Source organism: Loxodonta africana, chromosome 4, assembly GCF_030014295.1.
Source record: "Loxodonta africana isolate mLoxAfr1 chromosome 4, mLoxAfr1.hap2, whole genome shotgun sequence".
NCBI lineage: Eukaryota > Metazoa > Chordata > Mammalia > Proboscidea > Elephantidae > Loxodonta > Loxodonta africana.
Genome location: NC_087345.1, coordinates 154,171,347 through 154,194,343, shown reverse-complemented (window position 1 = coordinate 154,194,343; position 22,997 = coordinate 154,171,347).

The following is a 22,997-nucleotide window of genomic DNA, read 5'->3' as shown; positions in this document are numbered from 1 at the left end:
TACACGCCTACTTTACATTTGCAGAAAATTAGGCTTTGCACTGCTAGTCTGAAAAAATGCATCTGTATGCTTGCATGTTGGGGTGATGCCCCAGGGTTTAGAGGACCAGTTGCTTTCAACCCACAGGCATCTTAATGTCACAACATTTTAGATTTTAAACTTTCCAGAGCATATTTACAGCTTAGAAGAGTGAGGGTTATGTGAATCTGGCATTGGTCTGAAAGACACATAAGCTCAGTTGTGACTTTTGGCTTATTCTTCCTAATAGCACCTTCCCTCACCCAGTCGCTTGGCATTTGGAGGGCATTATCCTGGAGAAGTAAAAACTTGCCCCAGAAGCCAGCCCAAGACTACATGACCCTAAATTGCCTCGCCTGTTCTTATCCACTTTGCCATCAGGCTCTCATTGTTCAGCTGATCTCAACTAGAAATCCAGAAGAAAACCATCTTATTAAACATTCATTATAAAGAATGAATGGTCAATTGGCTTTAACCTTCCCAAGAGAATTTTTGTTGTAAAGAGGAGCTTGTTAACATATATCAATATCTAGTGGGTAGAATTTCAGGTACAGTCGTCAACCTTTATTGAAGGCTTATTAAATGTTGGTCACATTCCTTTGAGCTTTGTGGCACAGTCGCAAAATAAAGAAAAGCAGCCTTGCAATATTGTTGTTGTTGTTAGTTGCTGTCCAGTTGATTCTGATTCATAGCAACCCCATGTGTGCAGAGCAGAACTGCTCAATAGGGTTTTCAATGGCTGTGACATTTTGGAAGCAGATGGCCAGGCCCATCTTCTGAGGCTCCTCTGGGTAGATTCAAACTGCCAACCTTTTGGCCAATAGTCAAACTCTTAACCATTTGTGCTACCCAGGGCTAATAGCCTTGCAATACAAGGAAAGAAATCCTTCGTACCCTCTCCTTCTTGAACTCTCCCTCTCATCCGAGCCAACAGCTCCTACCTCATCCAAGTTGTTCCGCCAAGTGTCCTCCCTCACCCACTGTTCTCATGAAACCCTATTCTCCTACTTTCAGTACTTGCCTTGGAGAAGATGTCCACTAAATGCATACCTTTCAGCACATGTGTCTGACCATCTTCCCTGCCCGATTCCCACCCATATCCTAAGCCACTAGGAGCACCCAAGTCCTGGTCCACTTACCTCATAAGAGCAGAGTTTAGATACAATAATAATTTGAACATTAACTTTCTTCCATCCCATCTCCACCTTTTCCATCTTCTACTCCAAAAAAATGTTTTCTAACCCAAACTAGACCTTTTTTCTTCTACAGTTGGTTTTTAACATGAAGTGTTTTTTCAGAAGATAGAAAATTACTGGATCACAACAAAGAAGAGTTTTCCTTTTTAATTTCTCAAAGTAATTCATTGTAAACCAAAGTCTTCTCATGTGTTTCGGTCATGTAAGGCGTGACATATGAAGAGTACTCTTACCTTTCAGCAGAAAAAACAGGAGTTACACAGTGGTCAGCGTTAACATTAACTCTGCTGAAAGGTCCCCTGCACAAAGTAGACATCCTCTCCAGTGGACTCAAAATGCCCACCTGGTTTAATTTTGGTCTCTTGGAGAATTGGTTTCCTGTCTGCATGTGGCATTCAACCTTGAATTTACATTTGTTCTTGACTGGCTACCCAGACACCAAGATCCAAAAGTCCTCCCTGGGGAATGGGCACATGAGGCAGCAGGAAGACAAATCAAGAGCATGAGGACAAAAGTGTCCCGGGATCCGGGCTCTTTCCTTGATAAAAGGTGTTCGTCCTGGTAGAGCAGTGACCTCCGACTATGCCTTTCCCTAGAGAATAATTACTGTGGATTCATCGGTGTGGCTCTTGTTCTATAACCCTTTGGTTCGAGGCATGGATTTTGTCCTGAAATCCTTAAATCTCTTTTTTTTTAATTTTATTTTTGGTGAAAGTATACACAGCAAAACCTGCTCCCATTTCACACTTTGTAGACACAACCATCAGTGACATTGGTTACATTCTCCACATCGCATCGACATTCTCCTTATTTCTGTTCTATTGTTTCACTTCCATTTACTTAATCTCCCTGGCCGCCAACCTTCTCTTCTATTGGTCTTATAAAGATAGCTCCAACTCAAGGTTTGAAGAGCAACTCAGGGCCATAGTCTCCAGAACTCCTCCAGCCTCAATAAATCCAATAAGTCTGTATTCTTTAAGAAGTTGAAGTCCTGTTGCACATTTTTCTCCCTTTTTATCTAGGTTCATTTATTGTGTTCCTGATTAGAAGGCTTGAATCTACTTTTAAGAAGCTAAGGCAATTTCCCTGGGCAAGGAGTCTATGAACTTGGTGACCCTGAAACATGCCCTTCTCCCTCATCCTGAAGTCTCAGTGTCAGCAGGGTTTTCCCGTGATTGCAGACACCGTCTCTGTGTCTGCTCCTGTTGCATTCCCAGTGCCTAGTGCAGGGCCTAGTCCACCAAAGGCATTCAATCAATAATTAACAAATGAATGAGGCAAGATGTAAGAAAAAAATAGCACTACAACAAGGATATCAGTCCAAAGAGGCTTCAGAGGCCGAGGTAGATGAATGGTCCAGTGCCTTTGAGCCCTAAAAGAGGCCAAACCAGTAAAACCAGTTGCCATCAAGTTGACTCTGACTCATGGCGACCCCATGTGTGTGCTCCACAGGGTTTTCAATGGCAGATTGCCAGTCCTTTCTTCTGAGGTGTCTGGAACCTCCAACTTTTCTTTTAGCAGCTAAGCATGTTAACTGTTTGCATCACCCAGGGACTCCCCAAAACAAATAGTACGCCTTTGTCAACTCCACTTTTACCCAGACTGAGAACTAGTTCTTTCTCTGTCTCTACCCCCCTTCTCTACTTATCCTCCTTGGCCATATTACTATTCATTCAATTCTTCCCAACGGATCACTCCTATACATTGCTAATAAAATGGTGGGAGAAGAAAGATATTAGGGAAAGATCACAAACAAAATGAGAGAGGAGGGATGAGGAACGTACTTTCTAGTTGTTGCTATTGAACGTCAGTTCTCAGGACTGTACCTTCCATTGCAAGATGGAGGGTGTCGTCTTCCCAAACTCCAGGAGGATTGCTGAGTGGAGGGGGCAGTGGGGAAAGGAGTTAGTCAGAACTAGATTACATCTCACCCAGGACTGTGCAGCATGGAGGGTCCCCAGGTAGGAGCATGGGACTGAGGTGCGGTGCATCTCTCAGTAGGAAGAGGAGAACACCGGAGCAAGTTGGCAGTGTGCAGACAGACAGGGAGAAAGCTGAGCAGCTCTTCCGAATGTGCGGTTTGAGGGAATGGAAACTCTTGGTGCACTGTGATCACCTCCCGTGAAGACCTACTTGTTTTTAGAGGCTGATGGCTGCTGATTTGTGTTGAATAGACTAGTCCTAGAGGCTGGCTGCTAATGGAAATGCTGGCAATTCTGGTTCACCCACAGGTGCCTCAGAAGACAGGCCTGGAGATCTACTTCTGAAAAGTCACCCATTCAAACCCAGTGGAGCACAGTTCTACTCTGACACACATGGGGTCACCATGAGTCAGAATTGACTCGAAGGAAACTGGTTTAGAGGTGACCCAGTGATGCTTGATTAACATTACCCCAAAATAACTATTGACAAACAGCAAAAGTTATTAGGGAAATAAAAGGCCAGGAGAATCCTCTATAAAAACTGTAATTCTCAGATATTTGGATTGCAGGGGGCATGAAGCTATCAAAAAGTTTTTTGAACCTAACTTTTAAATTTTGCCAAGGGAAGCCACTTGGTCGGGGCGGGGCGTGGGGGAGGGAACTAGTATATATTAACTCTATCGTATAACAAAAAGAGAAGTTTTAACACTAAAAACTTGGAAAAGATAGACTTTTAAAATAAAGTACACACTTGAAACTTGAATAAATTTAGTTTCGTGGAAGCCACCTCATCGTTATTCTCATTTTTCAAGTTTCATCATGGGTCGATGAAAACTTCTCCCTGGGTCCCCATTCCAGTGTGTGTGGACTGCTGTCCCTGAGACTAGGGACATACACACCCCAGCGAGTTCTTACGAAATTCATGAAAACTCTCCCCAAAAAAGATGCAATAGGCAACCAAGCTTTTGCAAAGGATTTTAGGGAGTTCAACTCTTAGATAAGAATCCATGCTGTAAAGAATCCACTACATTCATAGAGACTTGGCCATTTGAATTAAACGTACCATGGTGGGTTGGTAGGTTTTGCAATCTTATCTCAATTTTATAGCTGTGCAAACTAATGCGAGGAGGTTCAATAACTTACAGTCTATCAGCACATGAATTAGTAGCAGACCTAGGCATGAAACGCACTCGACCTGAGTTTAACACTGGCTTAGCCAAAGTACTTAACACCTTCAGAATATAGCAAAGAGGACAAATGATATTTCCCCAACAATGCAGACAAGTAAATAAGCAAATTTGCTTTCTCCTGACCCTAGAGGCAGGAGCGAGGATGGGTGAATGGGGGTGAGTATTGGAAATACGGGAGCCACTAGAGAGAGAACAAAAGCGATGCACTTTGACATGAGAGAATAATACATTCACAAATCATTCAGGACATTTTTAAGAGAGTGAAAGAGAGAACTGACTAAATAAGACAGAGTCTCTCATCTCATTTAGCCTGGGGGAGGGGACAGGAAACTACCCCAATTAACCCTAAACCCCACACCAAGCCCAACCCACTGGCGTCAAGTTGATTCCGGCAATTAACCCTAATAAAATTAATGTCCTATTACGTGAATATCTCAAACAGAGAAGGAGGGACAAAGTGTGCTCCTGCCTTCTTTCATGGGGGTAGGCTTCATTATTTCATAAAATTAAGCATAATTAAAAAAAAAAAAAGTTACCATCAACTCCTGCTCATGGTGACCCCATGTGTGTCAGAGTAGAACTGTGCTCCACAGAGTTTTCGGTGCTGATTCCTTTGGAAGTAGATCACCAGGCCTTTCTTCTGAGGTGCATCCGTGTGGGCTTGACTCACCAAACTTTCAGTTAACAGTTGAGCGCATTAACCTTCGTACCACCCAGGGACCCATGCGTGATTATTCAGCCATAGAAATGATAGGAGCACTGATACATGCTACAATGTGGATGAACCTCAAAACATTATGCGAAGTGACAGAAGCCAGACACAAAAGGTGACATATTGTATGATTCCATCTATATGAAATATTCCAAACAAATAAATATGTAGAAATAGAATTCTGATTGGTGGTTTCCAGGGGCTTGCGGAAGGGATAGATGGGAGAAACTGCCACTTAATGGGTACAAGGTTTTGTTTTGGAGTGATGGAAGTGTTTTAGAACTAGATTAAGATGTAGCCATTCCACAACACTGTGAATATGCTACAAACCAAAACCAAACCCAGTGCCGTCGGGTTCATTCCGACTCATAGCGACCCTATAGGACAGAGTAGAACTGCCCCATAGAGTTTCCAGGGAGCACATGATGGATTCAAACCACCGACCTTTTGGTTAGCAGCTGTAGCTCTTAACCACTGCGCCACCAGGGTTTCCTGAGAAAGTACTAGATGCCACTGAATTGTTCATTTTAAAATGATTAATTTTACGTTATGTGAATTTCACCTCAATCTTTTTTTTTTAATGAAAAAAAAAATTAAGCATGATTAGGCCATTGTTTCTTTTAGTTCCATCGGCCTTTTTGATGGTGGAAATTTCTCCCAGATTCTGTTTCTTGATATTTTAGTTTTGGGTGCTTGAGTAAGTTCTTACCTTTTCTGTGTCTTCTTAGGTTATTTCAGCGGGGGTATTGGGAGAGAATGCATTAGGGCCACCACCCAAATGCTACTTCAAAAGAGAACTAGAAAAACAAAGTTCACCTGAGTTAAGCAAAGCTACTGTTTTCCCTCTGGCTCCTCCTGTTACTGATAGAATAAAACATGAGTGATGAGTGTGAGCAAGGCCCCATCAACCAGCAGCGTAGATGTAGTACTTCCTACTATTCAAACCAGGTAATATGCATGAAAGTGCTTAAAAATGACACACAGTGTTCTAGAAATGTGTGGTAGCATTATTATTTTTGTTGTTACTTGCCTTCGAGTCAGTTCCAACTCATGGTGACCTCACGTGTCAGAGTAGAACTGCTCTACAGGGTTTTCAGAAGCGCTGGTGGTGCAGTGGCTAAGAGCTTGGCTGCTAACCAAGAGGTCGGCAGTTTGAATCCACCAGCTGCTCCTTGGAAACTCTATGAGGCAGTTCTACTTTATCCTATAGGGTCGCTTTGAGTAGGAATTGACTCCCTGGAAACGTTTTTTTTTTTTTTTTTTTTTTAATAGGATTTTCAAGGCTGTGGCCTTTCAGAAGCAGATCAGGAGGCCTATCTTCCGAGGCACCTCTAGGTCGGTTCAAACTGCCAGGCTTCTGGCTAGCATTCAAGTGCCTAGCCATATTCACCACTCAGGAAGTCCTAACATTATTATAATATGTCATTATCACTGGCATTTTGCGTTCTAATCTTGCCTCTGCTGCTGTTCCAATGAGCAATCCATTTCCTCATTGTTAAAAATAAGCAAAATTCTTGATCACTAAAGTTCACCAACAGCACAAGAGTTTAATAGTAACTAGCAGAGTGCCTTAAAAAGTTCACACCAAAGAAGTTATAATTTCCCAAGAATAAGCCTTTATTATTTTCCAAAGGCTAAAGAAAGCCCTTCCCCTCAGGTAGCCACGGTAATGTTCAGTGGAGGAATTTGGTCCTCGGATACTAGTTTTCTCACGGCCTTATTTTACAGTAAGAAATATTTCTGAGCCCACTGGAAGTGGCCATAACAATATATAATTTAAAAGCCCTATAGAAGGAAAAGTTGAACTGTGAACACACGAATTCTTTCAGTGCGGCTGCAGTTAGGGAAAACACCAGTATAAAAATAGTCTATTTTTAGGGCTTCAATATCTCGGCTCTGTGAGTGCTTCTGAGTCATATTTTATGAGGGCGACACACTTGGCTACTGTTGGCTGCAGCTCCCATCCAGCTGGGCGGGAATTAAGTGGAATTCTGTTGCTGAGCACTTCCCACTGAAATTGCTAGTGAGCTCCTGATTGCAAAATCTTTACCCTTAGTATTGACTTAAGTAGCAGGAACAACATGACTTGGTTTTTCAAATCCCTGGCTGATATACTGCTGCTCTTAAGCTTTTGAACCATCCAGTCAGGCTCAAAAGTCTCAGGGAAGCTATAAAATTTCCATTTTCAGATTCTTAATTTTTAGTGTGCCTTACACTCATGGGGCGATTTCTTAATGGCACACATATAACAAGTCGACTTAAGTCTCGTGTTTTGACGACAGTGTCTTTTTCTACCAAGGAAGATGGAAAACGTAAGGGGTTTAAAATGTACTAGCAGGAGAACGCATACCAGATGGGAGTTAGCTAAATCCCCATAGAAGATTGTGTAGCTTAAAGCAGTGATCCCCAGTCTAACCCTATTTGATTGGATAATGGCCAGATATTTATTAAGAGAAAACTACACGCCATGGAAACCCTGGTGGCGTAGTGGTTAAGTGCCATGGCTGTTAACCAAAAGGTCGGCAGTTTGAATCCACCAGGCACTCCTTGGAAACTCTATGGGGCAGTTCTACTCTGTCCTATAGGGTCGCTATGAGTCGGAATCGACTTGACGGCAGTGGGTTTTTAACGTGCCTAGTGTTCTGTTGAACCCTGGAGAGTTTCAAGAGAATTATAAGGAGTTTATCATTAAACTAAGGAATATACAATAAGCACATGGCATGACAAAGAATTTTTTACGTTTCTATTGTGGTATTTGTAACAAAACAATTGTCCTTTTAACATTCTTCACACAAGCAATTCAGTGACTTTAATTGTGTTTATCACGTCGTTCAGCCATCAGCAGCTGAGGAAAGGTAGCATGGTAGAAAGAACTGGACTTTGGTTTGTTATTACATTTGGGAGTGCTTTGATGTTGGGGACATTACTTGAACTCTCTGAGCCTCAGTTTCCAAATCTGTAAAATCTCCAAAGAAATCAAACCAAACTAATAGTGCTATTGCTGAAAGATAACATAATAAATGTAAATGGCATAGCAAATGTCTGACTGATCTTGAGGCAAATCAAGGCTGAAGCTAGAACAATCTGGATCTTGCCTCTGCTCTAAAGAGCCAGAGATTGACTCTCGTAAATGCCCAGGAGTCGTTCAGTTCAGAGAGACAGACATACACTAACCATGGCACCCAAAAGATTGAAGTGGGGACAAAAATGCTATTAATTTTAAAATTAAAAACCAGATTTATTACTTGGTATGGAAATATTCATGTCTGCAAAATAAGTACATTCTCTTTTTCTTATATATGAAGCCCTTATCACAGTGTCTGGTCCATATCAAGTGCTTAATTAATCATAAGTTGGGTAATTAGAGTGATCACGAGAAGCACTGTTAAAAAATCCAGAAACAAGCAATACCTATGTGATCAGCACATTGCATCCCTGTGGACAGAACTACTGGGAATTAGTCCCCAGACCTTCTGTTAGCCCAAGACAGGAACCATTCCCAAAGCCAACTCTTCAGACAGGGATTGGACTGGACTACAAGACAGAAAATGATACTGGTGAGGAGTGAGCCTCTTGAATCAAGTAGACACGTGAGACCATGTGGGCAACTCCTGTCTGGAGGGGAGCTGTGAAGGCCGAGGGGGACAGAAGCTGGCTGAATGGACAAGGAAATACAGGGTGGAGGGAAGAAGTGTGCTGTCTCATTAGAGGGAGAGCAACTAGGAGTATATAGCAAGGTTGGCTATGTAAGATTTTATATGAGAGACTGACTTGATTTATAAACTTTCACTTAAAGCTCAATAAAAATTAAAAAAAATAAGAGAAAAAACTACTGGGAATTAAAACAAAGAAATAGGAGGAATAAAGTGAGTTATGGCACACTTGATTAGTGGACTTTGCATGTTGCCTGTGTACCACCCGTGTCCCCGTTCGTACTATCACTCTGATTTTGCTCAGGTGCCCTCCTGTCAAATAAACCCAACCCAGCCCAGCTCTGATGGTAAGCACAATTGGGCTAAGGGCAATACCATTGTTCTGAAAGCAATTAATTCTAGCTCAACAGTGGGAATGTGGCCAATGTGATGAGAGGGAAGTCTATTAGAAGGCTACTGGGAAGGAGCCACGGGAAGAGATGGCGTTCTTCTTTCTCTGGACAGTGTCTGGGCTGGATGTGACACCTTACGCCAGCTCTTGCCACCTATGTGGGAATGAAGCCAACACTGAGGACAGCACATTGGAGAGGTGGAAAAGGACTAGGCCTTTGATAATGCCCTTGAGCTCCTAAATTAATCACACTTAAAGTCCACTTGAACTCAGGGTTTCAGTTGTATGAGATAATAATTTCCTCACTGTTTAAAGTAAAGGTTTCTGGAACTTGCAGCCCAAAGCACCCAAACAGTAAAAATGACACCAGACTTAGAATAATGCACCATCTCACAAGAGAAGGTCTAGCCAATGAAACCAGAAATGCTTGAAGTTCAATGACTACAATGTCTTATTTTTATCCCTTGCCTTTGTTATAAAAATATTTGAAGTTTAATAGCTAAGACTCCCTTTCCCAGGGGCAACAACTCCACAGGCTCTGCCTCTGTTCGTCTGTGAGACTCCTTTTCTCTGCATCCATGACTGAGCAACACAAACCCCACTGTCAATCTGATGAATGTCCTTCTAGACAGCTCTTAAATCAGATACACATGATTTTACATAAATGAAATTTTACTGATACTTGCTCTTTTGTAACCTGCTTTCCTCCCCTGAATAATACGTCTTGAGTAACATTTTTGTCTGTAAATATAGATCATCATCATCATTTTATTGGCTGTGTAAGAGTGGACTATTTAACCAATTTCTTTTTGAAGGGTATTTAATTGCTTTCTTAATTTTTCACTATTATACATTATGTTTTATATATATATATAATACATTTTATATATATATATATATTTGAGCCCATTGTTGCAGCCACTGTGTCAATCCATCTTGTTGAGGGTCTTCCTCTTTTTTGCTGACCCCCTATTTTACCAACCATGATATCCTTCTCCAGAGACTGGTCCCTACTGATAACATGTCCAAAATATGTGAGATGAAGTCTCACCATCCTACTTTCAGGAAACATTCTGGTTGTACTTCTTCCTAGACAGATTTGTTTGTCCTTCTGGCAGTCCATGGTATGTTCAACATTCTTCACCAACACCGTATTTCAACGGCATCAATTCTTCTTCTGTCTTCCTTATTTATTGTCCAGCTTTTGCCTGCATATGAGGTGATTAAAAATACCATGGCTTGGGTCAGGTGAACCTTAGTCCTCAAAATAACATCTTTGCTTTTTAATACCAGTCTTTTGTAGCGGATTTGTCCAATGCAATACTTCATTTGATTTCTTGACTGCTGCTTCCATGGCTGTTGATTGTAGATCCAAGTAAAATGAAATCCTTGACAACTTCAGACTTTTCTCTGTTTATCATGATGCTGCTTATTGGTCCAGTTATGAGGATTTTTGTTTTCTTTATGTACTGAAGGCTATAATCGTTGGTCTTCATCAGTAAGTGCTTCAAGTCCTCTTTGCTTTCAGCAAGCAAAGTTGTGTCATCTGCATATCATGGGTTGCTAATGTGTCTTCCTCCTACCCTGATACCCTGTTCTTCACGTAGTCCAGCTTCTAGGATTACTTTCTCAGCATACAGATTGACACAGATTGACTAAGTGAAAGGATACAACCCTGAGGCCCACCTTTCCTGATTTTAAACCACTCAGTATCCCCTTGTTCTGTTTAACCGACTGCCTCTTGGTCTATGTACAGGTTCTGCGTGAGCAAAATTAAGTGTTCTGGAATTCCCGTTTTTCACAATATTATCCACATTTTGTTATGATCCACACAGTTGAATGCCTATGCATAGTCAACAAAACACAGGTAAACATCTTTCTGGTACTCTTTGCTTTTAGCCAAGATCCATCTGGCATCAGCAATGACATCCCTGGTTCCATGTCCTCTTCTGAATCCAGCTTGAATTTCTGGCAGTTCCCTGTTGATGTACTGTGGAAACTGTTTTTGAATTGTCCAGCAAAATTTTACTTGCATGTGATATTAATGATATTGTTTGATAATTTCTGCTTTCTGTTGGATCACGTTTCCTTGGAATTGGCACAAATATGGATCTCTTTCAGTTGATTGGCCAGGTAGCTGTCTTCCAAATTTCTTGGCACAGATGAGTAAGCACTTCCAGCACTGCATCCATTTGCTGAAACATCTCAGTTGGTATTCCATCAATTCCTGGAGCCTCGTTTTTCACCAGTGCTTTCAGTGCAGCTTGGATTTCTTCCTTCAGTACCACACGTTCTTGATCATATGCTACCTCCTGAAGTGGTTGAATGTCGACCATAACACGTACACTTATCTGATTATCTCCTTCAGGTACCAAAAAAAAAAAAATTGTCATTGAGTCAATTCTAACTCATAGTGTGACCCTACAGGACAGAGTAGAACTGCCCCAGTGGGTTTCCAAGGAGCAGCTGGTTGATTCAAACTGCCGGCCTTATATTTAGCAGCCGGGCTCTTAACCACTGCCTCACCAGGGCTTCACCTTGAGGTAAGTCTCTAGAAATTAAATCTTGGTTCAAAGGGTATGCATGTTTTGAATTTTGATTCATTTTGTCAGTCAGAATTCGTTTAGCCACAAAGAACAGAAGACGTAGCTGGAAAAGTTAGGAATTGATTATGTCATATAACAAGCATTATGGAAGTTGGGGAGTTCTAGGATTAAGTCAGCAACTCAGTAATATTATTACATGCAAGGTCTCTTTCCATTTTCCTCACCTAGTATTTTTTTTTAGTATCCTTAATGTATTGGCTTGGTCCTCAGGCTTGTCCCCTCATGGCCACACAATGGCATCGCAGTTCCAGACATCACATGACAACACCAGTGTGAAGAAGAGGGCTTTTTTCTCCTAAGCACCTTTTCTTTAATCACAAGGATGATATTTCCCAGAATCTGCCAACAAATTCCCCTTGCATCATTTAACCAGAACGGGCTTTACGCCTTGCTGAAAAGCGATCTGTTAGCAAAGAAAAGTGTGGGAGTGGGGAGGAGGCTGACAAACTACTCTCCGAGAAGATTGTATCCACTTATATATTCACCACCAGTACATGGGAGTGCCTGTTTTTCCACTCTTGATTCATCTAACAATGCATAAAAAGCGATTCTTTGTTTTTATATTCGTTTCTTTGAGTACCGAATACCTTTTTAGTCATTGGCTATATGTTGCTCTTCTTTTGTAAACTGCCTGATTATATCCTTTGTTCACTTTTGTTTCTTTCCCCCCTTTTGGTTTGTAAGTGCTCTGGGTCTAATAATGTCGTTGTTGTTAGGTGCTCTGACTCATTGAATCAAACTTTGCCCGGTTCTGGGCCATCCTTATAATTGTAGGTATGTTTGAGCCCATTGTTGCAGCCACTGTGTCAATCCATTTTGTTGAGGGTCTTCGTCTTTTTTAGCTGACCCTCTACTTTACCAAGCATACTGTCCTTTCCAGGGACTGGTCCCGCCTGATAACATGTCCAAATTACATGAGACGAAGTCTCGCCATGGAGCATTCAGGCTGTACTTCCTCCAAGACAGATTTGTGAATTATGAGTATCAGGGTCATAGATGTTGTTAATTTTCCCACTAATTGATCATTATTTATGGTGTGTTTTACCATACAGAAACTTAATTTTTATGTAGCCAAATTATCTTTTACGTTTTTTTTTGTTTTGTTACTATGCTTAGCAATCCACGCTAACCCACCTATATTTTTTAAAAATATTAATCTGTATTTTCTTCTAATAGATCTTCTAAGTGACTTGTCATTCATCCCAACAAACATTACTTAAATAATCTTTTTCCCACTAATTGGAGAAGGCCATCTTCATCATAAACTAAAACCCCACATAGGGAAATGATCTGTGTACAGAAATTAAAAAAAAATAAGGCATTTAACAAATTTTCATTGATTTTTCTCCCATGTGACAAGCACTTTGCTTGAGGTTGAAAGTAGAAACAGAGGTGAGTTAGACTTGGTTCTTGCCTTTAATTGTGCATACATCTATTAGTAAAGAGTGTAGGCTCTGGACCAAGAGCACCTGGTTTGATTCCTGGGTCTTCCACTTCTAAAAAATTTGACTTTATAAAGACCTTAATCACATTACTCGTCTTCCTGTGCCTCAGCTTTCTCTTATGCTACATAGGATAATAATAGTATCTATTTCATAGAGTTGATGTAATAATTAAATGAGCGAATTCATGTAAAATACTTTCAGAATCTGGCACAGAGGAAGGGCTCAATAAATGCTAGCTGTTTCTTAAACTTCTTGTTGTTGCCAGTTGCCATCAAGTTGGCTCTAATTCATGGTGACCTTATCTATAATAGAAAGAAATTTTGCCCAGTCCTGGGCCATCTTCATTATCATCAGTATGTTTAAGTCCATTGTTGCCTCATTTGTGATAATCCATCTCGCTGAGAATTACCCTAATTTTCACTGACCCTCTACCAAACATCACATCTTTTTCTAGCAGTTGGTCTTTCCTGATAACATGAACAAATAAGCTAGTTGAAGTCTTGTCATTCTCACTTCTAATGAGCATTCTGGTTGTATTTCTTCCAAGACTGATTTGTTCATTCTTGTAGCATATTCAATATTCTTCTCCAACACCACAGTTTAAACGCATCAATTCTTTTTCTGTCTTCCTTTTTCATTGTCCAGCTTTCGTGTGCATATGAGGCGATGGAAGAGACCATAGCCTTAATTGCTTAAACTGTGTTGTTCTTAGTTGCCATCCGGTGAGTTCTGACTCGTGGTGACCCCATGTGTTACAGAGAAAAACTGATACATAGGGTTCTCTTGGCTGTGATTTTAACGGAAGCAGTTCTCCAGGCCTTTCCTTCCATAGTACCGCTGGGTGGGTATGAGGTAGGGTGTTACAGTGGTTAAAAGCACAGACAACTTCGGTTGGAATCCCTCACTCAACATTGACTAATTGGGTAATCTAGGCCTAGTTACAAAATCTCTCCATTCCTCAGTTTCTTCATCTGTAAAATAGGAATAATAATAATATTGACTCCCTTGGAGGCTTGTAATTATTAAATAAATTGATACATTTAAAGAGTGTAGTGTCTGGCACATAAAGAAAAACAAAACAAAACTCCTTGCGTCAAGTAGATTCTGATTCATAGTGACCCTATACCAAAAGGAACAAACTCATTGTCATCAAGTCAATTCCGATTCACAGCAACCCTAGAGGACACAGTAGAACTACCCCATAGAGTTTCCAAGGAGCTGCTGGTGGATTCAAACTGCCCACCTTTTGGTTAACAGCCGTAGCTCTTAACCACTGCACCACCAGTTACCCTATAAAAACCCAGTGCCATCGAGTTGATTCCGACTCATAGCGACCCTATAGGACAGGGTAGAACTGCCCCATAGAGTTTCCAAGGAGCGCCTGGCAGATTTGAACTGCCAGCCCTTTGGTTAGCAACCGTAGCACTTAACCACTACGCCACCAGGGTTTCCCATGTTACCCTAAAAAAAAAAAATTTTTTTTTTTTTTTTACCTAGTAAGTGTCAAATGTCCAAGGTTCAAAAAAAAAACCAAACCTGTTGCTGTCGAGTCAGGTCTGAGTCATAGCGACTTTATAGGACAGAGTAGAACTGCCCCATAGAGTTTCCAAGGAGTGCCTGGAGGATTTGAACTGCCAGCCCTTTGGTTAGCAGCCGTAGCACTTAACCACTAGGCCAGCGGGGTTTCCTTCCAATGGATATCATCGTATAATTTCAGACAATTGTCAGATTCTAACCACAGACTGGAAACCCTGGGGGCGCAGTGGTTAAGAGCTACACCTGCTAACCTAAAGGTCGGCAGTTCAAATCTACCAGGCACTGCTTGAAAACCCTATGGGGCAGTTCTACTCTGTTCTTTAGGGTTGCTATGAGTCAGAATCGACTAGATAGCAATGGCTTCGGGTTTTTAACCATAGACTAGAGAAGGATTGGAAACAAATTTTGCAATGCTTGTGGAGGCCTTCTAACTAAATAGGCAGAGGGAGAGTTTCCAAAAAAAATTTCACTGTAGCCTCTACGTTATTCTGTTTATGGGGTAACAACATTGGGACTCCAGAGGAGGCAGGAGCTAACACTAGCCACGTAATTTCATCTGCACACAAGCATTAGCCTCCACAGTGATGCACATAAAATGTAATTAGAATTGGTCTAGGTTTTCTGTCTCTTTCAATCCTGATATGATTTGTAATAAGCACTTTGCTGTTTAGCTGTTTTTTTTAACCAAAATTATTGGATAGATGATTAGGTATGCTTTGCTTTTTTTTTTTCTCCCTTCAGTTATATCCAAGTCCTTCATTATTGCCTTGACTACAAAAATATATTTTTAGTGTGATCAGAGCTTTTTTTCCCCTACTCTCACCCACCTTCTAAGCCAGAGGGTAGACATTATACATAATTATTGCAACTTAAAAATCCATGTGCGACCTTTGAGTGCTGGACGTTGCATTTGAATCTGTGGTCTGGCTGGTGTGTGTGTGTAACCATACTCTGGAGACACTGCAATCACAGGAGCTCTGTGGCATATGTTCCTTCACGAAGGGCTTCATGCTAACAGCGAAGACTGCCATTTTGGGATGCTTGCAGCCTTCCTGCCAGCCTAGCCCCTTCTGATCAGACACAGAGTAAAGACTGGAGGATTCCAAACTATACTGACCTAGATTAGGTTTTCAGTCAACAGTCAATGTCTGTATTTACTTTTTGTTGTTGTTGTTAAGCTTAGCCAATTTTTTTTCCAGTTTCTACCATAGTATATTGTTGTTGTTAGCTGCCGTCAGGTTGGCCGCTGACTCATGGAGACCCCACGTCCAATGTGATTGGACCATTATGATCCACAGGGTTTTCCTTGGCTGATTTTTTGGAAGTAGATCTCTAGGCCTTTCTTCCTGGTCTGTCTTAGTCTGAAAGCTCTGCTCGAACCTATTTAGCATCATAGCAACATGCAAGCCTCCACTGACAAACAAGTGGTGGCTCTGATTGAGGTGCAGTGGCTGGAAGTTGAACCCAGGTCTCCCTCATGGAAGGCAGGAATTCTAGGAAATGGGCAGTCCTGGTTATGAACACTAACACAATGTTAAAAAATAACTTCTGTATTTCTTCTCTTTCAGACCCCTCCTTCTCTGACAGTGTTTTATTAATCTGGGTAAGACAATGTACCAAAAAGGTAAACGAGAAAAAAGATTCTATGATGAGAAGTGAAGATTTTGAAAGCATGCGTTTCAGTCAGCATATATCTAGCTACAGTTTGTCCTTGAAAGAAGCAAAAGGGGGTGTAAGCTCAAACCATACTGACCCTAAATCAACAGATTCTATGCTGTGGATGAATTCAGAACCAATAGCAGAATACTCTTACCCTTCAACCCCCTAAGAGCGGGCGAGGAGAAGGAGAAGCAGCTAGCATCTGAGGAGATAGTGTATTTAGTAAGAAGAAACTCCCCCACTAATCCACCACCTTCCTCAACAAGACTAGACTTTTCTAATCTTTTCTCTTCAATTCCACCTGTTGAAGGAACCAGAAAATACACACATCTATGCTGGGCTCAAGAGTCCCTGGGTGGCACAAATAATCAAAAGGTTTTTGGTTTGAATCAACCCAGAGGTACCTCAGAAGGAAGACCTAGGAATCTACTTTGAAAAAATCAGCCATTGAGAACCCTATGGAGCACAGTTCTGCTCTGACACACACAGGGTCACCACAAGTCAGAATCAACCTGATGGCAACTGGGTTCAACTTAAGGCCTAGATGAGGGTTAGTGAATTGTTTCATTTGTAGGCAAGTAGATATTACTTCCCCAACGAAAGCTGTTGTTTTATTTCTAGTGAGTTTTATTATTACTTTTAATCATATCTATCCACACAGGCAAACTGAGTTTGGCTTCCAAGAGACTCTGACAAGCCAAATGAAAGTCAAGGGTATAAATAAACAGGGTATATGGGTACGGGGCCCTTTGACTTCAAAATTGGCTGCAGCGTATTTTTTTTTTTTTATCTTGTCTATTCATGTTCCCCTTTCCCTGAAATTCCTTGAGTTGAAGTGAAAATGCAAAATAGCCATGGAGCCTGGTGTTTCTTATTTTCTGATATTTGTCAACATGACATATTCTCATAAAGCCAGCTCTAGGGTGTAGACAGTGTGTGAAGATACAATATTCAGTTTGTGCTGAGGAGGAACAAAAAACTCTCTTTTATTGCTTTCATTGAATTAAGAATGCCACTCTATTTATTGGAATTTGAAACATAAGGTACCCTTGTGTTCTCAGCTTGTGTGGCCATAACTGAGAAGCGAATAGCTGAGAAGCTAGGGTCTGCACTGACAATACTACCTGACGTAACTTCTGCTGACCTCGAAGCAAAATGCCTTAATTGCAAAACCCTTGAGGCCTCATCCCCTAAGCCTGACTGAACAACACTCTTGGGTTTGTGTTGTCTGCTACTCGTAGATACGACAAGCCAAAAGAGATACAGAGCATGTCAGTCCATTTATTAAGGCTTGAAGGTTCTGGGACAAAAGAGTCAGCCAAACCAGCGCTAACCACGACCGTACAAAACTCACTTGCTATTTGGGGTGTTGCCAGGAACAGTGATTTCTCAAAATTATCCCACAAGCACTATCTTTTATTTTTCTTTTGAATTTATGAGGGAGCGAGAACAATGGCTATAACACAAGCTCTTTTCCCTCACTGGAAGAAACAAAGAAGAGACAAGGAGCTTAGATGAGCCTTTGAAACGCCTGCGTATTTGCACGTGAATGAACCCTCGCAGATGGTGGGGCGGTCTCTGACGGGCTGTGGGTTTGGATAGGGTGGAGCAGGAGTGAGTAGCAGTTTAGAAGGCCAATAGCAAATAAGTGATGCCAGGCACACAGCAGGAGTCCTAGGAAGTAGTAACCAAGACTTAGACTGATACTGGAAAAAATATTTGAAAAAAAAAAATTTTTTTTCCAGTTACGAAAAGGAAATGAAGTTAGTATTTTAAAACAAAATATCTCTAAAATAAAGGCAGACGTTATTTACAGGTTTTTCAATCCCTCAGTTGTTGTTTCAGAAGCTTTGTGAGAAAATAAATCTGTTGGTCATTTAGTGCCTACTGGGCTTTGGTGTATGTACAATTCACTCTTTTAGGTCTTGTGTGTGTAGTTCAAATGGCGTAGGGTGAGGGGTACAGAGAAGTCAGAACAAGGGAATAGGAGCCTTACTTTCTATATTGAGGGTCTTATTTTCTAGCTAGGTCCCTAGGTGGTGCAAACGGTTTGCACTAAACTACTAACATAAAGGCTGGCGGTTCAAACCCACCCAGTGGCATCAAAGAAGGATGGCCTGGTGATCTGCTTCCATAAACATTACAGCAAGAAAAAAAAAAAAAACTTGAGGGAGCATTTCTACTTAGTAACACATGGGCAGCCATGGGACAGAATTGACTGGACAGCAGTGGGTTTGGTTTCTCGGTTTATTTTGTAGATAAGAGCACAGGTCATACAGACCTGAAGATGAAGATGGTATCTGCAAAGACAATCCACTAATGCATTATCCAAACGGGCAAACTGCTAAGTTGAATTCCTTGAAGGTTCTTTGGAAGAAGATGGAGCGTTGATATATGATTTCATTAACAAAGTGACCATGGTTGATTTGCTGGGGACAAAGGGCCAGATGATAGTTCTATGGTTGGAGCTGAATTTCTTGTGGAGTAAATCAGTACTTGCACTACTTATCTTCCTGGGAAGAGGGTAACCCTATGGCAAAAACTGAAGACCTGAGATAGGGATGAGGGGAAAAAATACGACTTCTTTTGGGATCCAAACCAAAAACCAAACCCACTGCCATCAAGTTGAGTCCAACTCATGGCAACCCCGTGTGTCACAGAGTAGAACTGCTCCATAGGGTTTTCTTGGCTGTAATCCTTATGGAAGCAGATCACCAGGTCTTTCTTCCATGGTGCCACTAGATGGGTTCAAACCACGAACCTTTTGGTTAGTAGTCAAGCAAAAATCATTTTTGCCACCCAGTGCCCCTCTTGGAATCCAAGAAGGCAGTTTATCCTGAATCTGAAGCGTGGTGAAACCTGGCTCTATAGCAGTGTGGGGCAGACTGCTCTTGTTCTTTGGAGACTGTCCAGGTACCAGACACATGCTGGCCATGTAGCAGAACCAAAGGTGGGTCTAGGCATGTAGAGCAATTTAAATTTTTCTTTATGCTATCCTTGAATTTCAATAAGCCTTACTAAAAGTTTCAGCCTGGTCTCAGTTGTGGTTTGGAGAATTAGGGCAAGGCTTTTGTCCATTCTTGAAGCAGAGTTATGCAGAGAAAAAAGAGCAGTATCACCTCTCCTGAAACCAGAGTTGGGGTGGCCGTGAGTGGGCCAGAAGAAGCAATCTCTCCTGGGTTACCAGCAGCAGAGGAGGTAACAGGGGCATCTCAGTGAGGTGGAAACACCAGGGCTGAAAAAGCAAGAGCTCAACATACTGAAGACAGAAGTGCTCAGAAATGGCAGGGGTCTTTTTGATGGAGGTGGATTGGTGCCATAATAATCTGGGTATAAAAACCAAGTGTAACCTCACTTGGTAGTCAAAGTTGGATGACTCCTAGGGGTGACAACCAAACAGCTACAGCCAACTGCTCAGGGAAAGTAGGAAAAAAGAGTTACCTGAGTTGGGTGAGGATAATGAGGTAAGGAACCATGGAAAAGGGCATTTGGAGCAGAGTTCTAGGGAGATAAGAGACATGGAAGGAAAGAGCATTCTAACTTTCAGATGGACACTTGGGTTGTTTCCACGGGAAATTCGCAGGGCTGAGCTCTGCTGATAACAGAGCCATTATGATTTACACGATTTTCAGGTTAAGCAAGGTGCTTCCTGCATATCCTTGCTCCATTATCCTCACTTAAAAAAAAAAAAATTATTGTGATAAATTATGTATAACAAAAAGTTTGACATTTAAACCATTTTTAAATATACAATTACATCAGTTACGTTGACCCTGTTGTGACACCGTCACCACTATTCATTTCAGAAAAGTTTTCAGCATCCCTTCAGCTCCCATTCCCCTTGCCACTCTGCCCCCACTAACAAACTTTGTCTCTATGCACTTGCCTGTTCTAGATATTTCATAGAAGTGGGATCATACAATATTTGTCCTTTCGTGATTGATTTGGAGTCCTGGTGTGGTTAAGAGCTTGGCTGCTAATCAAAAGGTTGACAGTTTGAATCCACCAGCCGCTCCTCAGGAGAACGATGTAACAATCTGCCTCTGTAAAGATTTATAGCCTTGGAAACCCTATGGGCAGTTCTACTCTGTCCTATAGGGTCGCTATGAGTTGGAATTGACTCGACAGCAATGGGTAACTGATTTGGTGACTGATTTATTTCACTCAGAGTAATGTTTTCAAGGTTCTTTATGCCGTGGCATGTAGCAGGCCTTAATTTCTCTTTAGAACTGAGTAATATTCCATCGTATGTAGGTACCACATTTTGTTTATCCATTCATCTGTTGATGGGCACTTGGGTTGTGTTCACATTTTGGTTACTGTGGATAATGCTGCAGTGAACACTGGTGAACATGTGTCTGAGTCCCTGATTTCAAGTCTCTTGAGTAAAGCAATTCTCATGTTTTGAAAGATGTTTACTTATGTGGAAGCAGAATCAGGCATGGTGATATGACCCTTATCGGTGTGGCTAATCAGCCATCCTCTGCCACCATGGCTCAGTGGCCATGGGTCTCTGCTAATATGCCACTGGTTAGAGGGACACAACTTTGTGACCTTCTCTTCCACATAGCTATTGTTAGCCTGGGAAAGGGAGGGAGGGAGAAGGATCACAAAGCAGTGTTTACGTGTCTGTGCAGGAATTCAGAACCACACCAGTTGCCATTGAGTTGATTCCAAGTCATGGCAACCCCATGTGTGTCAGAGTAGAACTGTGCTCCGTAGAATTTTCAATCACTGATTTTTCTGAAGTAGATTGCCAGGCATTTCTTCCGAGGTGCCTCTGAGTGGACTCAAACCTCTAACCTTTTGGTTAGAAGGCAAGCGTGTTAACTAGTTGCACCACCCAGGAACTCCACAGGAACTCAAATCTCTTCGAAATGTTTCCCCATACAGTTAGGAAGATGCCTAAGGTGGGCAAATGAAATATTGCTCTCTGCATCTACCGGCGTCTGTATTTCTTTCCTCCCTGCTCAAGGCCTTCTCCCTGGAGAGATGCTTACTGCATATGTCACTGAGGCCTCTAATAAAGTGGCTGACACTGTCATGCAAACGTGAACTGCTGATGAATCCACTGAAAGCCGCAGGGCCACCTCCCTCCCTGTGACAGAGCCTGTCACCGCTGCTCCTCAGGCTGCTGAGTCTGCTGGTGCTGACCGCTGGGGCTTGACAGCAGCTGTTCTTCAGGCTTTTCCTCTCTGTTTCATTTCCAGTACCTCTCCCTGGGGTCCAAGCAGGAGTCCTGGGGAGAGAGGCCAGAGGACGTGGGGAGGCTGACCTGCCAGCCTCAAACCCAGCCTTTCTCCCAATGCTAGACCTCGGCGTTCTCTTGCAGAGCTTGATTCTTTCTTTAGAATTATTTCCAGGACACGACAAGTACCCTCTCCAGAGGCACTTGCAGGGCTACCCCACGGGTCCTTCCAAACATGTCCAGATAGGTCTAAATCCTAAGAGGAACACACAAAGCACGGTTGGAATTACACCACCAGTGAGCCTGTGTTCACCCCCTAATAATGCAACTGAAGAGATGGGGGATTCCTCAGTGAGGATAAGCTGCCTCCAGGTGGACTAGGTAAAGATTCCATTCAAAAAGGCAGAAGGCGAGGATACCGAGAGATTCTCTTGGTCAGGCTATTTAACAATAATTTATATTTTCTGATATTTTTGTTCATTATGTATCATCTCTGTTTAGCTTTATAATCACCAGAGCATCACATCCGTTCTCTAAGTCTCAGTTTCATCACCTGAAAAATGAGGATAATAGTTACCTACCTCCCAGGACCATTGTGGAGATTAGATGAATTAACTCAAGCAAAACTCCCAGGGCTGCAGACAGGGAAAGTTCAACAAGTGAGAACAGTTACTGCTTGTTGCGCCTTTTCTGCATGCCAGGGACTGTTCTGAGTGCTTTACATGTATCGATTCAGTTCCTCTTCACCCCAGCTCCGTGAGATGAATACTGTTAGCCCCATTTACAGGTGCGAAAACTGAGCCATACAGAAGTTAATGAACCGCCTGATGCTACGCAGTTTCGAAGTGATAGAATCAAAACCTAGACTCAAAACCATGATTCCACATAGCAGGTGCTCAGTAAATACTTGCTGACATGGCAAGATGGGCTAGAGCTCTGGTAAGCATGCTGGGTAGGACAACTGTGAAAAGATGGTCAACTTGCAGAGACAAAAAAGTTCCTCATTATTAATAAAAGCTTCACAAGTGAGGCCCAACTTTAAAAACGATAAAAATCAAACAGCACCTAAGGAAATCTGTGAGGAAAAAAATATTTACTTTAGGCCACTATGAATTATGAAGAAAGAAGGACACAGTTTGGCTGACCTCATTCTTAATGGGCCAACAACAACACTGGCAGGGGGGATTCCAGTTTTAAAAAGTCAGAATGCACCTTTGGTATTCAAGGTTCTTGAATGCTCGCCAGCATTTGTCTCCACCTTCCTGTTCTACATCTGTTTTGAAGATCCCATCAAGTGTGAAACTATACACCTCACCATTAAGAGTTTATTTATCCTGTCGATTATCTCCTCCCCCCCTCACCACCAAAGCCTCTGTTACATATTTGTAACTCTAATTGACTTAATTGCTCTGTTTACTACCTTTAAACTCCTCCATTTGAAAAAGGTAGGACACAGGTCTTAGGTATTTACCCCAGATCTG